Source organism: Diadema antillarum, unplaced genomic scaffold, assembly GCF_040938485.1.
Source record: "Diadema antillarum isolate AM-2024a unplaced genomic scaffold, OU_Dant_1.0 seq00001703_RagTag, whole genome shotgun sequence".
Lineage (NCBI taxonomy): Eukaryota > Metazoa > Echinodermata > Echinoidea > Diadematoida > Diadematidae > Diadema > Diadema antillarum.
The window spans coordinates 91,971-105,665 of NW_027272393.1; positions in this window are offsets into that span (position 1 = coordinate 91,971).

Here is a 13,695-nt window from a genome sequence, read left to right on the forward strand (position 1 = left end):
ATGGAAGAGCCCAGCAGTTAATTTGCATCGCCAATCGATATAGAGGGAGCGATTGTTGTCCTGCTTGGAGACTGCTGAAGTCTCAAAATGGTAACTACTTCCCTGCAAAGAACAGCATGTCTTTCGATTTCACGTCGAAGCAAGCCAAATTGCTTCACTTCAGACCTTAGATATGAAAAGGGATTCTTAGAGAAAGAATGTCGCCTGTGGTGTCAACATCATCAAGGCTAGACCAGTTTTCAAAACCTGTAATGCGCCGAAATAAAATTATTATTGTCTCTTTACATTAAAGAAAGCGCGTCTACAGCCCTCAACGAGATGCATTTTGTATTCAATTTTGTTTGTATCACTGTCTTTTTTTTGTGTGTGTGTTTTGAAGGCATCAGCATGGAAATGAGAAACAAAACAAAACAGAACAAACATACTATGAGCATGGCTTCGTGCGTTTCGTTCCTGCGTATATCAATCTTATCTTTTCTAACTGGTAAAGACATGGAACAAGAGATTGTAAAGCTATAATGTCTAAACACGATTGCATATCATTTGAAATTTTGAGATGTCGCCTTCCTTTCCACCTGCTACATCTTTGGACCTCCTTTTGGAAATTCACGAAATCTTCCCTCTTCTACGAGACATTCCGGACTCCAACCAGGAAACTGCTATGGGAGTCAGAGCACTCCTGTTCCATGCAGTCAGAATACCGAACCTAAAGAGGTTAATATCTGTTTTTTCATTCATATTGATTTCCTAACACTGTTTATAATAAATATATTGACGAAAATAGAGTTTACCACGAGATAATTTGCATATGCACAGGGCAACACTGGATTCATATATATTTACACAATGTCAGAATAAGAATAATCCCATCATAATAAATGATTTACTTTAGACAGGTGAAGGAAATGAAAACAACAACAACAACAACAACAACAAGAACAACACAAAAACAAAAATCCGACGTAAGAAAGACGCTGGTCTTTCCTACCATCGCCCTAAAACACCATGAGGCAACAATGATAATCTGTGTCAAATGAGACTGTCCTCAGAGTTCTCATTTGGACCTCCATTACTCCTTGCAGGATATCCATTCCGTTGATGAAAATACACCGTCGAGCATGTGTGGAAATTCTGCAGTGACCTCTCAAAGGTAATTCTTTCATGAATTACTTGTATTTATTAAGGTATATAATTTGATGTCACATGTTTTGTGGTTAATTTTGTTTCTTGGCGGACTGCAAAATTATCTAGGCAGGCCTTTGACAATCAAAATTGTGCAGTCAATCGATGCTGTGCAAGTCAGTTCCTCAAAGCAGGTAGCATAACTATGTTCTGACAATTTTTTTTTTATCTTTCGTTTCACTGACGTCATTTCAAGTATAGATTTCATGTTTCTATTCTTCATTGTGACTTTTCATCACTGCAGGTATCCGACAGAGAGCTCCCCAAGCAGTCAAAACGTTGAGCGTTAACATGCTGCAACAAAAGGTCAAGTGTCCATCACTGACTTTTGATGACCTTTGTACTTTCAACTGCGGCCACAGCGTGTCGGTAAGTCTTTCCTAATCATTCCCGCAAAGGTTTTCAAATGAGAAAACGCAATTTTCATCAATCTTCTTTTCAGTTGCAAGCACTTACTTGCCAAAGTCGTAGAATGTATGTCGCCAGCAAATCAAATATTTACGCGCAATGCTGTTCTCTGTTTTTACAATTTCAGAACATGAATAGTCTACTTGAGATTGGTCGTGGTAGCTACGGCCGTGTTCTCCTAGCCCGACACAGCAAAACATCAGCTCCCGTAGCCATCAAAGAGCACTTTCGATCCAACAACTATGCCTCACCTGGCGAACTGGTGGACGAACTTAAAGAGACAAGAAGGCGAGCCAACAAGGAGGCCCTCGTTCACCAGCTTCTCTCGGACAGTCCATACTTCCCCCGTTTCAACGGCGTAGCCAGGATTTCATCTTAGGGGGGGCGGTTAGTCTGCGAGGGAGCGAAGCGACCGAGCCCGAGCGAGCGGAGCGAGCGAGGGGGGGGGGAGGGTGTGGGAGGGGGGTGTCCCCCCTCCCACGGTAAGAACTTTTTGCATTTTGATGTTGTAAATGGTGCAATTTGATGCATGCTTTTGCGCGTTTTATCGACGTGAAACAGTCCCACTTTAATTGTTTAAGGTAGCAGTTTATTTTGATGGAGATTATTATTGAACAATTTGCCTATAAAATGGTATAATTTAAATACACTTCTTGTATTAATTCTTTTCACTGAATATCATGAACGCGACTGAACCCGAGCGAGCGGAGCGAGCGAAGGAGGAGGGGGAGGGTGTGGGAGGGGGTGTACCCCCTCCCACGGTGAGAACTTTTTGCATTTTGATATTGCAAATGGTGCAACTTGATGCATGTTTTTGCGTGTTTTAACGAGTTGAAACACTCCCACTTGTTTAAGGTTGCAGTATATTTTGATGTAGATTATCATTGAACAATTTGCCTATAATATGGTATGATTTAAATACACTTCTTGTATCAATTCTTTTCACTGAATATCATGAACGCGACTGAACCCGAGCAAGCGGAGCGAGCGAAGGGAGAGGGGAGGGTGTGGGAGGGGGTGTCCCCCCTCCCACGGTGAGAACTTTTTGCATTTTGATGTTGCAAATGATGCAATTTGATGCATGCTTTTGCGCGTTTTATCGACGTGAAACAGTAACATTAGTGTAAGGTAGCAGTATATTTTGATGTAGATTATTATTGAACAATTTGCATATAAAATGGTATCAATTTGAATAATCTTCTTGTATTAATTCTTTTCACTGAATATCATGAACGCGACTGAACCCGAGCGAGCAGAGCGAGCGAAGGGGGAGGGGGAGGGTGTGGGAGGGGGTGTCCCCCCTCCCACGGTAAGAACTTTTTGCATTTTGATGCTGCAATGGTGCAATTTGATGCATGTTTTTGCGCGCTTTATCGACGTGAAACAGTAACATTAGTGTAAGGCAGCAGTATATTTTGATGTAGATTATCATTGAACAATTTGCCTATAATATGGTATGATTTAAATACACTTCTTGTATTAATTCTTTTCACTGAATATCATGAACGCGACTGAACCCGAGCAAGCGGAGCGAGCGAAGGGAGAGGGAAAGGTGTGGGAGGGGGTGTCCCCCCTCCCACGGTGAGAACTTTTTGCATTTTGATGTTGCAAATGATGCAGTTTGATGCATGTTTTTGCGCGTTTTATCGACGTGAAACAGTAACATTAGTGTAAGGTAGCAGTATATTTTGATGTAGATTATTATTGAACAATTTGCATATAAAATGGTATCAATTTGAATAATCTTCTTGTATTAATTCTTTTCACTGAATATCATGAACGCGACTGAACCCGAGCGAGCAGAGCGAGCGAAGGGGGAGGGGGAGGGTGTGGGAAGGGGTGTCCCCCCTCCCACGGTGAGAACTTTTTGCATTTTGATGTTGCAATGGTGCAATTTGATGCATGTTTTTGCGCGCTTTATCGACGTGAAACAGTAACATTAGTGTAAGGCAGCAGTATATTTTGACGTAGATTATCATTGAACAATTTGCCTATAATATGGTATGATTTAAATACACTTCTTGTATTAATTCTTTTCACTGAATATCATGAACGCGACTGAACCCGAGCAAGCGGAGCGAGCGAAGGGAGAGGGAAAGGTGTGGGAGGGGGTGTCCCCCCTCCCACGGTGAGAACTTTTTGCATTTTGATGTTGCAAATGATGCAGTTTGATGCATGTTTTTGCGCGTTTTATCGACGTGAAACAGTAACATTAGTGTAAGGTAGCAGTATATTTTGATGTAGATTATTATTGAACAATTTGCATATAAAATGGTATCATTTTGAATAATCTTCTTGTATTAATTCTTTTCACTGAATATCATGAAAGCGACTGAACCCGAGCGAGCGGAGCGAGCGAAGGGGGAGGGGGAGGGTGTGGGAGGGGGTGTCCCCCCTCCCACGGTGAGAACTTTTTGCATATTGATGTTGCAAAATGGTGCAATTTGATGCATGTTTTTGCGTGTTTTAACGAGTTGAAGCAGTCCCACTTGTTTGAGGTTGCAGTATATTTTAGTGTAGATTATTATTGAACAATTTGCCTATATTTAAATACACTTCTTGTATTAATTCTTACACTGAATATCATGAACGCTGTCTGTTCAGCAATCAAACAGAAATAGCATGCACACGAGGTTGTAGATAGGGGCTTATCCCCTCCCACACGAAGGGGATTTTGCGTTTTCAGACCTGAAATTCAGCGATCTGGTGCAAATTTTTGGTGCAATACTTTTTCATCGAAGTGTTAAAATCAAGGAATTTAGCTCTTATTCCGAATGTGCACCATCTGTGTGTCAGTGTATAAAGTCTAGTGAGGTAGAGCTTAGGGGAAGGGGAATTCCGCCTCCCGCTCGCGGAGCTTTTGCGTTTTTAGAATTGAAATAAAGCGATCTGGGTATAGCCACAGTCTACTTATATGCATGGCGGAAGGGGGGGGGAGGGGAGGAGGGGCGGGTGAGCAGGGAGAAGGCGTGGGCGAGTGTTATCTCCACCTTTCCCTTCCGATGGAGCTTTTGCCTTTTTAAGGTTGAAATTGAGATATCTCGTATACGCATAGGCCTATTTGATGGAATCAACATTTGGGAAATAAAAAAAAAAACTGAGGGAGGAAAGGGTCGATTAAGAGGGGAAATTCCCCTTATACATGAGGGAACCTTGAGTTTTTGGAAGGTATGTGATAAGTCTTGTGCACTCAGAATTATTCATAATTTTTTTGTAAATCTAAAAAGTGTACTAAGCTAGGGAAAGAGGCACAGAGGGGGAGGGTTTGGGAGGGGGATACCCCCTCCCAAGCACGAGAGATTTTGCATATTTTTAATTGAAATTCAACGATCTGGTGCACACTTTGAGTGAAATATTCAAAAAAATATCTTATTTGATGAAAGGTTGCAAAGGAGACCCGCTTCATGTGCATGCATACAGTATACACGCATTTTTTTTTTCCGCCTCCCAAATCCCCGGTCCAAATCTTAGGGGGGGCGACCGCCCCCATCGCCCCCCCCCCTGGCTACGCCAGTGCGTGACAAATGGAAAGATTCCATATAATTTATGGATAAGAAATCTAAATGAACTCTGGTTTGACATTATCGATTATGTCTTGTCATGTGACTTCATGTCAAAATCATGTGAATAATCATTATATATATATATATATATATATATATATATATATACATATATGTTGTGAATTCACGTATTGGCTCCAATGTAACGAAGACGCGTCGAGACTCCTGAAGAAGGTGGATGGAAGCCACCGAAAATTTGAGTTGCTCAATAAACTCTATATTGGCGAAATATTGCATTACCGGTTTATTCTTCGTTATACATACATATATATATATATATATATATATATATACATACATACATACATACATACATCATACCATATCATAATATAGCTATCATCAATTATCATGTGTCATTCCCTATTTCTCTTCCCCAAAACAGGGTGAAACAAAAGAGGAAATAAGAAAAAAAAAAACTAAACCAGGAGCAGTAAATCCAGGAAGCAACGTGAAAGCAGGTGCTGAGACCCCATTGATTGAATCCAATACAATGGTATCACCAATCTTGCATCCATCCATTACTAGTTTAGTAACACTGCGATGTTTGAAATACTCATTGTGTTTCAAGCTGCACTGAAGATTCCCTTCTCCTCCCTCGTACGAAGTTGTTCTGACGCACGCGCATAGGCAGGCATAATATATGTTCATATAAATCCTCCGACATTACACTCCCTTCCTGTAAAAGGCCACTCTCTGATGACTTCTGGTAATGTGAATACGGTCTACAAATTACAAATTCCGGACGTTTATGGTAACAGCATATCTTATTTTGAATTGGTAATGATGTTTCTATTTCTTTAATAAAATCATCAGAATCCGAAAAGTTCCACCACTAGCAAATGACTTTCTCGCCTTTCGTGATATTAACCCGTAACTCATAATCTTTCAATTATGGTAGTCATTGCTATGTAGGAAATATGCCTGTGGGATAGTCCATAGCAAGAAAAAAAGTGAAATTGTTAAAAAAATGCATACATACATAAATATAACGTGTGAACATACACAACACACACACACACACACGCATTTATATACATGTATATATATATATATATATATATATATATATATATGTAAATGTATAGCGTGCGAAAAAAGAGGAGAAAAATGTACATTTCTACATATTATGCTGTACATCTGCCACCAGAAATAGATGTCGGGTCCCCACTTTTTAATGAATGAAAAATGTTGGTAGCCCGATTAGGCGACCAATGTTTTGTGAGTGTGTATGAGGCATAATAATGTGCTTTTTCATCCAGAATATATAATTTCTCTGTTTTTCTTTATTTTGGGGGCCTCTAAATTTCAGTGTCCGGCCACCAAAAAAATAATTTGATGATTTTGGTGGTCCGAACGGACCACTCAAAATAAATGTTAGTGTCGAGTCTTGTATCATGCTATCGTGAGCTGTTTACCTGGCTGTACGTGGCAAGTTGCATACTTTACCACAAGGATCGAAATTGGGAGCAAGCACGATATACAGCCTACATGTCCGTGTATATGACATCACTGACAAACACCGAAATTGCACTGGAAAATCCATCACCACAGACACTATGAAAACCATGGACACACCTCAGCACACACTGATCATGATAATAATGGACACACACTGTCATCATAGACACACTTTGACACACACACTGACATCACGGACACACTTTGACACGCACTGACATCATGGACACTCTTTGACACACACTGATATCATGGACCCACACTTTTATCACGGACACACTTTAAGACACACACTGATCACGACATCATGGACACACACTGTCATCATGGACACACACTGTCATCACAGACACACATTGACATCAAGGAAACACACTGACAGTGTAGACACACTGACATCACAGACACAGACTGATATGAAGGACAAACACTAACATAATGGATCAACGTATTCTGATATCACACACACACACACACACACAGACACACAGTCATCACGGACACACCTTGACATCAATGACACACAATGACATCGCACACTGACATGGACAAACACTGACATCATGGGCACACACTGACATCATAAAATCACAGGTATCATACAGACACAGTGGCATCACAGACAATAGCTGACACCAGGTACACACTGACATCACAGACACTGACATTACAAATCTCTACATCCAAGCAAATCTTGTGTGAAGTCACAATCAACAATGGAACATACACAGTACAATCAATTTTGAGATAACATGACAAAGGCACATTGCCATGTAAAATTAATATATAATTGTATTTAATACTGCTTGAAATAGTTTGGCATTCTAACTGAACACAGTACTTACACATAAACATTGTTTTGTTCATTTACTTGTTTGTTTGTTTGTTTGTTTTTTTGGCTTTTTGGGGGTCAGTATTTAGGTCTAAATTGAATAGCCTGTGCACTTATAGGTACACAGGTCTGTAGATGTCACCCAGCCAAAATTTGCTTTTAATAAGCATTTATCACACAAATATAAAAATCATGTGTGGGTCAAAAGTTTGAGCACTGTGGTTGACTGTTATGACCTAAGATAAAGTCAAGAATTAAAATATGAAAGAGTCATCATGAATCAGCGATCAATACTCAAACTCAAATAAAAGAGATTAGTGTATTCTGTTTTGTCTAACTGCATAAGTTTTTTCCCCTTTTTTTCGGGGGGGGGGGGGGGGGTATTTTTACAGGAGGCATAAAGTTCAAACTTGCCAAGCTAACATTCAAACTCTGACACATCAGATTAAAAAAAGAAGACCTGAATTAACACAAAGCAAAGTGGAATGCCAAAAGAATCACATCAAGACCATGTGTGTACATATGATACAGAAATTGAGTTAGCAGGTTTGACGTGGCAAGCATAAATGCTTACATTCTTATGAAACTCTAAAAAAAAAGTCTTCTTTAAACACAAACAAACCAGAAAATACAATGTATCAGACTATGTTATGCAGACAGTCAACATTGTTGTTGCTGAATTTGTGCATAAGCTTACCAATAGAACACACAAGAACAAAATACATGTAAAATTCAATGCTCTCTTTGTGATAAATACAAAACCAACAACCCTCACAATTAATGTAAAGAGGAAATTGACTTACGTTGAATTAGCAAACAGCAGGGTGATTTTAAAATCAGAAGACTACAACTTGCATTTAATGCAAACATTCATGGCATGTCAATTGAGGTAGTCCATAAAATTAAACAATGTGTTCCAAGAAAAGCTATCCTGAATAACTGCACATTTTCAATGTTGCAGGGTGCATTATGATGCATGAACAGGAATGAGAGTGAAAAGTGTGTGAATACATTGTATTTTAATTTTCTGTATTGTGGGTAATTTAACAGATCAATCACACAATGTTTCCAGTTGTGTGTTGTTTTTTAGGTTTATCTTGTCCTTACTGTCTTAACATTTGGTGATCAGAGGTAAAAATGTTCAAACTTTTCTATCTTTACCAAGCTTTAAGGTTTGACTGCTGAATGAGTGTTATGATGCATTAACCCATTGAAGACAAGTCCTGAGTATACTTGGGCAGGTGTCTATATGAAATGTGTGTCAGAGCAAAATCAGCTCATCCTCAACTGGTTAAAACAGCAAGAGTTGTCATCTCAAATGTTGTGACCCTACAATGCTGAAGACATTTGTGTAGAGCAGTTTGAAAATTGCTGCATTTTCAAGGAATTTCAAATGAATTTCTAAGATATCAAAATGAGAGTTCCCTTCAAAATACTGCAGTTCCTACCTACTGTCAATTATGAAATGTTGTGTATGTAATACTGTCATGTACATCTTCATTGGAATACACTTAAACCCCAAACAAAGTTCTGGTACGCCTGCAAAAGTTGTCAAATTTTGCTCCAAAATGTGAACGCATGCCTAGGAAATGTGCGGAATTACGCTGTAATAACAAGATATTGGATGGATAACGACGAAAATGGGAAATATTAACCAAAAACGTTCAGTCTCAGAACTTACCTGAACGGGGTCAGGCTAGACTCGGACTCGGGGATAACTCGGCCTCGCTTTGCTTGACGGCGGGATGAGTTGTATTGGATGTCCCTCTGGATTGTACAGTGTGGTGTACTATGCATATGGGAGCGGCCTGTATAAACTACATTGTAGCATTCTGGCTACTCGCAGTAATGGTCAGAGTTGTTACAACGCGCGCACCAAAAACCTCTTTGGCGCGCATACAAAATTAGTGTGCGCCTCTCAAGCACCTCTAAAAACAATCAAAGACGCTTGATAAACAACAACAAAAACTTTAAAGACCGCGCGTCTCAGCAACTGAGGTGATGTGCCTATACTAGTAGGCTTGAGGACCGCACACTGTCCATTTGTTTTGTACATGACTAGCACGCACTTTCCTGTCTGCTCAGTAAGGCCTCGTTTGGTACCCGTAGTATTATAGGGTACTGGTGAACATGGCGATCACGAACTGTGTGTAAATTGTCTGAAATAGGGTCGAGTTTTCCCTGAGACCGAGTTAGTCTGGAGCCTTCTGGAATAGAAGTCGGTCTACCGACTTTTATTATTTTTCTCAAAATACTCTAAAACGACTCATCATTCCAGCAAACCGCGTCAGCCAGGTAAGTTTCTTTGTAGACTCTTTCAATATATTGAAAGCAAATATGAAATGGTGCCAGACGGGTTCTCAAGCCCTTACCAGAACTTTGTTTTCACTTTAAAGCACATACAAATGTAAGTATCAAATACTGTTTTGCTCCATTTTTTTCCTCAAATACATGGAAATCAGAATTGGGGCTTCCTCCTCTTCAGTCTCTCCTTTTAAAAATCTCTACACACAATTAATAATAAGTATACGTTTAAAAGTATCCTTAGAATGTTCATAAAAGCATCATAATGCCAAGCCATCTGTTCTGTTCCAATTTGATGTAAAAATATTTAAACTCATGATAAAATACAACTCATGCCACCTCAGATTCAAGATAACAAAATCTAAATGTCATAATATACAAATGATGCACAGGACAGAGTAGATTGCTGAGAATTGGATGTGCGAGTTTAACATTGGAACTGTTTAAACCCACTCTCTGCGCTCATGGATTTATAAAGACTATTTCCAAAGTTAAACAAGAGCATAGAATTTTATTCTCACTAATCAATGAAATAGGCCTGTACATCATTCATTTTATAAAGACTAGAAATTCAAGAAATTCAATCTTTTTCCACATCATGCATCTGGTACACGTACAATACTACAGTCTACAAGGTTGAGCCATACGTTCGTATTTTACAGGACGCATTTTTCCTGAAGGTAATTATTTCTGATTTACAAGCTCTACGAATACATTATGCAAACAAGTCTTCCTACAGAACGGGCGGGAGAGATGTAATGTTATAGCACACATCCCGCTCAGGATCATTCCATGCTCACCACTGGAGAGCGCTCTCTTAAAGACCTAATAAAATGGTTTAGGCATTTTTTTCTCAATGATGTAATAATATTAAATGTTAAATTCTAAGTAATTCTATGGTTGTGCGGGTTTTTTTACTGTTCTGAATTTTGTTCTATATTTGTTAGCATAATGGATGCAATTTCCTCAGTTTTGGAAAACTTGCTATACTTTCACCGCATGCGGCGCACTATCACCTCTAAATTGTGATGACGTCTAAGAACGGAGTCGTTCACGACCAGTCTAGCCGTAGCCAGCGAGCTGGCAAGGCTATGCTAGCGCAGCGCAGCGACAGCCGGCCGGCGCGGCCGGCGGCTGCACTGGCTAGCGCTGGCGGGGGAGCGAGCTAGCGAGCGCATAGCAGGTGCTGCGCTGCACTATTGTCATTGGCTAAGCCTTTAGACAAAAGAATATTTCATGAACTGTATCGGATTTAATACTGCCAATAATACAGACTACAACTGTGGTACGCTTGGATATCCATTATTTTCGGCAAACTCGTGAAATAGGCCCCACCACTGCGTGTCTGTACTAAAAAATAGTGTAATACTACGGCGACTCGCCTGTTTCAGCCCCACCGTGTGGCGTTCATCTCGGTAGGTAAGCACGGCGGTGGGGCTGCCTTCCACAGTGAATACTCGTGAATGCGGCGAAAATGACTTTATAATATGGCCCTCGACTAATTTAACGGCCAATTTAACCATAAATACAACCCTACCTAACCCTAAACCCAAGGAGGACCAACCCTTGCTAGCTATAAACGCACGGGTACGGTGCACGCGCACTGCGGTGGGGCCTATTTCACGATAGCCCCACCACCATTGCGTGTCTGTACTAATACTACGGCGACTTGCCTGCTTTATAGGCCTAGACCTACTCGTGAATCCAGCCCCACCGTGGCATTCATCGGTAGATAAGCACGGCGTTTGGGCTTCCTTCCACAGTATGATTTTTAGCATAAAACAAAAACTTCTCGACCAAAATTGACGATAATTCTTGGTATCGTTTTTCTTTAAAAATGGCGCATCTAAATTACTGATAACAAATATTGCAGAAACTGACTATGGGAAACTGGTTAGGCCTTTTTTTTTTTTTTTTTTTTTTTGAGCCATGACCCACCCTGTAACAACATATCCCCCTAACCGTTAGGCGTTAGAGTGTAGCCTCTGTACTACTACCAAAGATTCTGCTATTACTACTTACTAGTCTACTAGACCTAGTGCCGTAGTGGTAATAGTACTACTACTAGTAGTAGTACTAGTAGACTATACTAGTAGACTACTATAACTACTAGTAGACTGCTACTAGATCTACTTCTAGACTACTACTGGTAGTTTAACTTGTAAGCGCCGGCCGACGGGCCAGGCCACGGCCGGGACGCTCCCGCTTGCTTGCTGCGGCCGAAGTAGCCGCTCACTTTGTGAGCGAGCTGGGCCTGTTCTTCTAATCTACTTACTAGACAAACAGTTACAACTTACAATGTCAATCATGTAGAATACAGTATATCTTTTCTAACGTTAAACTATATGGGGGCACACCAGACATACCACTCTGTATTTCCCAGGCGATCGTTTCCGTGAGGTCTATTCTCGGGCTTGGTGCCATGTTCATACGCTCTTGCACTGGCAGCGGGGGAGATGCAGCTGGTTCATATCGGTAAGGTACGGTGCAGCCCCACGATAACGTTCTGGTTCATCGGCTGTCTCTCCCTCCCCATCTTCCCCTTCAACTTCATGTGCCTCCTCTTCTTCTCCGCTATCGTCAGAGCTGCAGTCTTCATCATCATCATCAATGTCGAGGTTTACCCATATAGGGGAAGACATTATGCTCGAGGTACCAGGTATCTGTGCAAGCTAACTTAGTGATAATGTACGTGGTAATGCGTACATGTCGACAGTCAGTGGGTCGACCGGGAGCGCACATCCCGCGGGGCCCGGGCCTGGCCGGGCTAGCTATCGTGTACGCGCGTGTACCATGCTAGTAATCTGAGTGCTTGTGCTGAGCGGCGTCTGCTAACTGAGCACAACTCCGTGCTTATACGTCATCAATCGGTTCAGGGGTGTTGGTCACGTGACTATCTTTTTCGCAAAAGCTGCAACGGGGTCCTCCAAAAATGTGATATTTGGGGGAGTTTCTAGAAGCGATAAAAACCGGAACGACACTGACAACATATTTACATTGATAATCATGACATATATTTTACATTTCTTTTGCATATTAAAACATTTTGCAAGCATTTTATTAGGTCTTTAATGCTGATATGGTGGCACACGTTGTACACTTGCCCCTTTGGAGCTGATCAAAATGAAAATAACTACAACACAGACACACAGACACACAGACACACACACACACACACACACACACAAACACATTCTCGTAAGATGCTTCAACAAGTGATATGATACTCTGCTCAAGGTAACCGTGCATATTCCATTATTTCTTCTGAATTTTATTCTTTTTTTTTATAATACAATGACTAATTGAATTTGAAAACCATACAAAATGACATATCAATTCAATTTAGTATATGAAAAAAAAAATTAACTACATGTAGTGTATAGGTCCATACACAACAATCGAGGATATGTGTATAAATTTTGAAATTTTCTCATTTGAATAGTGTGAAAACTATTTGCCTGGATACATTTTTGTACAGGTCCTAAATATGCAAAATGGGTAGGTTCATACCCCTAAGATAGTCCCAGGGCCTTAAGAGGACGCATTTTCATTTGTTTTAAATACTCTCAAAAACAGGCATATGCCCAGTGTGGAATGTATCCCCGGTTGCCTGGAGTGAAACACTACAATATCACTCATTGAAGCCGTTTACAAGAACACACACACACATGCACAATGTTTGTTTTAACAAAGCAGACATCTTGCCCCTTGTGCAATAATAGCATACAGTGAGCAATATATTAGCAAACAATATAACAAGACCCAATATAATTACCAAGTCATTGACTGTGAAGCAACCCACAAAAACCTGCCCACCACAATACACCCTGAGAAATTTCTTGCACCTCATACACAATTTTTCTTCTGACATGATTAGATTACAGACTGCAATTTGGTTTGCAATTACCCCACATCCTCCACCAAAAAAAGAAAGAAAAAAAGGGA